Here is a 5,386-nt window from a genome sequence, read left to right on the forward strand (position 1 = left end):
AGAGGAGCAGGCAGAAACAGGGAGATTGTTCGGAAAGGTTGGATAGTGAGGAAGGGAGGACATTTTTATCTCTTTTTTTCCTGAAGATCTTTTTTTTGGGGGGGAGGTGTGGAAATTAAGGAAAAAATGGAAATGGAAAAAAATGGAAATATATTATTAGCATTTCCTCCATATCATCATGGAAACACAGAGGCTATCTATAGATGGGGGTCAGAGGGAGGCATGGTACGATGGAGAGAACTTTGAAAATGTAATCAAACAACTATCAGGTTTGCAGGATACCCTTGAGAAATACAGCTCAGTTATCATGGGCAAGGATCTAAGCCTTCATTTATTTATCTGTAATATAGTATCTGTAATAATAAATTTATCTATAAAATAATACCTATAGTTATATTCTCTATTGAATTCTACTAAACTACCTTTCTCCTTTCCCCAATGATTTCAGTGCCTGGCTTATGGTCTTTCTCTCCATCCCAATGCTTTACCTCTTATCAGAGGTCTTCAATATATACATATATATATGTATATATTGATGACCCCTAAAATGCCCTAACTTTCCAGTTGCTCAATGCATTCATTTCTTATGACTTTAATCTTAGCTACATAGAGAGATGGTCACAACCTTGATTTGCCAGCATGCACAAATGTTCCACTTCCATGTTCATAAACTCTGAAATGTCTTTATCTGATTATAATCTTTATCATTCCATATACCCCATCTTCTTTACTTCTACAGTGAACTTCATTGTATCCATTCCTCAGTTCTTCCCCAGGCCTTCACTCTCACACTGGCTAGACTCTCCTACTTTCTTCCAACCTTTTAAACAACACGGCTCTAAACTACATTGCTCTCTGAAACCTCTTATCCCTTTGTCTCTTAACTGATCACACCCCAACAACTCCCAGCCCTGGATTACTGTGGTCTCCTTTACTCCCATTCATATACTGCTGAACATAGCTATGGGAAATGTGAAGTCATGCTAATTGAGTCACTACAAAATAATATCATCTATTTTGACTAGGCCCTTATTGTAGTAATGAAATTATTCAACTCCTCCATAATTGTTTTATTCTTTATGGTGGCTATTCCAAAGTTTCTCATATCTCCTCAAAACTCTTGGCACCCTCAACCCTTACCCTCTCAACCAAGGACCTCAATTCATATTGCACTGAAAAAAATTGAGACCATTAGCTAAGAATTTCCTCTTCTCCCTTGCCCCTGCAATCTCTTATTACACATTTTCTCCCATTATTTTCTTCTCTCTTGTCTCATACAAAGAGATGGGCCCTTCTCTTTGCCAATGCAAAGTCCACACAAATGCCCTTGGTCCCATTTCCTCTGGTCTTTTCCATGTTCCAAATGTGATTAATTTATTTTTCTCTAATGCAAAAACAAAGCTTTCACTATAGAGAAGAGACCGATATGATAACAGGTCATAGAAAAGTGGTATAGAACATCCAGTACAATTGGAGAATCGGGTCATTTCTTTCATAACATGACACCACACTGACTTTGAAGAACAAATTTAAAATAATACCAAGAAATTAAACTTGAATTTCTCACAAACATTACAACTTCGATGCAAGCCTTCAGGTATCTCTCGTTATAATGGACTCAAAAATCTTCAGACTTTAGCATAGTGTCAATACAGCAATTCCTTGGAAGAAAAAATTCACATTGTTGAAATTTCATAGAAGAATATTAAAATCAAAGTAGATTGGGTTCTACCTTCATTTCCAATGAGATTTTATACTTTTCTTAAAAAACTATATTAAACATTCAATTCAAATCTCACCCAAACTTATGACCTCCTATATTGAAGTTTTTTCCATCTATTAAAACTGAGAGTTGATCCCAGTCCAGTAAAGCTAACATTATTCATTTTCCCAGATAAGTTTTTTGATTCAACTTGTACTTAGTAGCAATGTCAAAACAGATGTTGTTACTGCCAGCTTTCCAAGGAAAATTTATTGAAACTTCAATCTTCTCATTAACCTTTTGATAGATTGACCCTTCAGATTCAGTGCCATTGTTCACATGTGTGTGTGCTGCTGAAAGGCAGCAGTCTTGTAATCCAGGGCAAAATTAAGCAGAGACAGTTTGGATTTGACCATGTCAAAATTCATCTGATAGTCAGCAAGCCAACCTTCATAAGCCCATACAGCCCAAGCATTGATGATTGGATAAGAAATCAATGTCAACATTTCTGTCAATACAGAAATAGTCCTATTTATGGAAGGCTTTTAATTCCTCACTCTTCTGTCTTGTATTTGGATAGTAATTTAGTGTCAAGTCACCTTCGAACCATCAACCAATTCTCCATGCTGATTTCCATCCCCAGAATATTTTCTATGTTCCATTTTTGAATTAAGACTATGCTTGTAGTCACAAATCTGATACTTGGTTTCCAAATTATCTGAAGCTTTGCCTGTGTCAGCGTTTGAGTGACTAGAAGTAGAAAAATTCCACTCCCTGGAAGTTTTGGTTTTTAAGGTCTATTTTAAACATATAAGACCCATATCCTTGTTGAAGACACCCTTGTCAGCCTTTCCTAGGTCACAGTAACTTGGTGTGTTACACATTTCTTTCAGGAATGTCTTCTCAGAAAGGGTCTGTGCCACAGAGAGTAGCCAAGGAGAGTAGGGGAGGGAAGAAATGCCAGCATTCTTGAATGTGCCAACTCTCCCCTGACCCCAAAATAATTCCTTCCCCTTTTCTTCAATTTCTCTCTATCTACTGGTTAATTCCCTGCTGTTTACAAATATGGTCACATCTTACCCATCCTTAAAACAACACCAACAACAAACAACACCCTTATTTGATCCTACTATCTCCTATAGCTATTGTCCTATATCTGTCCTATATCTTCTTGGATAATGCTTTCTAAAAATCCATTTGTTCAAAGTGCCTATATTTTCTCTCTTCTCACTCTATTTTAAATCCACTGAAATCCATTTTTGGAAGTCATAATTCAATTAAACTGCTTTCTTCAAAGTTATTTAATTGCCAAATCTAATGGTCCTTTCTCAGTTCTTACCTATGAGAACCCATTTGCAATATTTGGTTGATTACTTCTTCCCAGATATCCTTTCCCTTTTAGGTTTAGGGCAGCTAGATGGCATTGGTGGGGGGCAGGGGGAGTTTGCCCTGAAGTCAAAAGGACCTGAATTCAAATCCAACCTCAGTTACTTCCTAACTGTATAATCTTGGGGATTTCACTTAACCCTGATTACTATGTATTCAGTCATCCTGATTCATATCTAGTCACTGGACCCAAATGACTAGAAGAAAAAATGAGGCTGGAGATTTGGCACAGTATCCCCTCACTCTAATCCAATTCATGTGCTTGTCATGGTATCACTTCCTGATGTTATAGCCTTCCTCAAGAATGAAGGACAAACATCATTGATTCTATTTGTCCTGATTCTCCTTCCATCTGAATTACCAGACTCCTCTGCTGTAGTTTCATCTATGTCATGTCCACTAACCATAGGTGTACCCTAAGGCTCCATCTCTTTTTCTTTTTCTTTTCCTTTTACCCTTGAGAATTCCCTACATTGAAGAAATGACAGGTCTAGTTAAAATTTTTATAATTATAAAATGTACATATATGCTCATATTCATGTATATATGTATGCTTGTGTCCTTTTAAGATTACCAAAACACTTTCCATACATTATTTGCATTGCTTCTGATAGTATATATTTTCTCACTTGGGGATTTCATAAGTTTCTATGGATTTAATTATCATTTCAATGTAGATTATTCTATGCCATCTATCTCCTATGTTTCATACAAATGTGACCAACTACTGGTTGGATATGCTATAGATTTCTCAAATTCAATATGTCTAAAACAATGTCATTATCTTTCCTCCCAATACCTCACCTCTATCTAATTAAACCCATTATTGTTAAATGCCTTACTATCATCCTCCTGATCACACTGGCTTACAATCTGATTGTCATTCCTTATTCCTCACTTGCATTCATTTTATACTTTGAATCTGATGCCAATCTTGTTTTTTCTGCCTTTACAAAATCTCTACATCTCCTCTAAAACATCCCCACTCTAATTCAAACCCTCTTCACCTCACAACTGGAGTATTTAGTAACTTAATTAGTTTCCTTGCCTCATCTCTCTCCCTATTTCAATTCATTGTCCATGTAGTTAACGAAAAGCTTTTTCCTAAAGGATAGATCTGATCATGTCACTCTCCTCATATATCCATTCATGAACTCTATTGTCTCCATATTACCTTTAGGATTTCTCTCTCCATATATCTCTCTTTTTTTATATACATATAAACACACACACACACACACACACACACACACACACACACACAAACACACACCCCTCTTCATTACCTGGCCCCTTTTTTTCTTTCTAATCTTTTTGTACGTCTTCTTTTTGTAGTACTCTCTAAGCATTCTAAAATCCAGCTATATGGATCTATTTTCTTTTCTTCAGACATGGCCCATTATTACTTGGCCATCTCCCGTGCTGAGATATGTTTAGATTTCCTAATCTTCAAGACCTAGTTTAAATCTCACCTTCTGTATGTGACCTTTCCTCATCTCTCCAGCTACTAATACATTCAACTTTCAGGTTACCTTTCTATTCTCTCTATTTCTTATATGTACCTCACTATTTCCATATTATCTCCTCCATTAGAATGTTCATTCCTTGAGGGCAGGGATTATTTCTGCCTTTATTTGTGTTCCAGTGCACAAACACATTGTAAACTTGTGTTCCAAGCACACTGTAAACTCTTTTTTTTTTTAGGTTTTTGCAAGGCAAACAGGGTTAAGTGGCTTGCCCAAGGCCACACAGCTAGGTAATTATTAAGTGTCTGAAACTGGATTTGAACCCAGGTACTTCTGACTCCAGGGCCAGTGCTTTATCCACTACACCACTACACCACCCCACACTGTAAACTCTTAGTCAATACTTATTGCCCAATTTCTATCTCACTGAGTTGTTAAGGATTAAATTAAGATGGCAATTTTTTTTTTATAAGTGTCAGCTGTTCCTGTGCAGATTTCTTATCTGGAAAATGAGGGGATCGAACTAGACAATCTCTTTCAGCTTCAGGTCAAGAATACTTTGATCTTCATGGAAGAACAGGGCAGACTCAGGACTGGGTGTTCCTGGGTGGATCTTCCCATTATTGGCATGTTTGTGGGCAAGTTTACTATGGCAAGCTATAAGCAAAGAGAACCTTGAAATTTCAGATGATGAGGAGAATGACTGAGTCACAGCATCAATTTCTGTCCCCAAAGCCTTAGAACTCTTGTCTACTCTTTTCAGTTGTCATGCCTGTGTCAGAGGTTTGGGTATCCTGACTTCATGGGTCTCAAAAGACAGGTCTAAGGAAAA

General features: G+C 36.9%; 1 pseudogene; it reads right to left on the reverse strand.

Annotated features, from left to right (window-relative positions):
* Positions 1-1,882: 1,882 nt before the first annotated feature.
* On the reverse strand, positions 1,883-2,586 carry LOC141488097 (non-selective voltage-gated ion channel VDAC3 pseudogene; annotated as a pseudogene).
* Positions 2,587-5,386: the final 2,800 nt, after the last annotated feature.

This window comes from Macrotis lagotis, chromosome 1 (genome assembly GCF_037893015.1).
Source record: "Macrotis lagotis isolate mMagLag1 chromosome 1, bilby.v1.9.chrom.fasta, whole genome shotgun sequence".
Taxonomy (NCBI): Eukaryota; Metazoa; Chordata; class Mammalia; order Peramelemorphia; family Peramelidae; genus Macrotis; species Macrotis lagotis.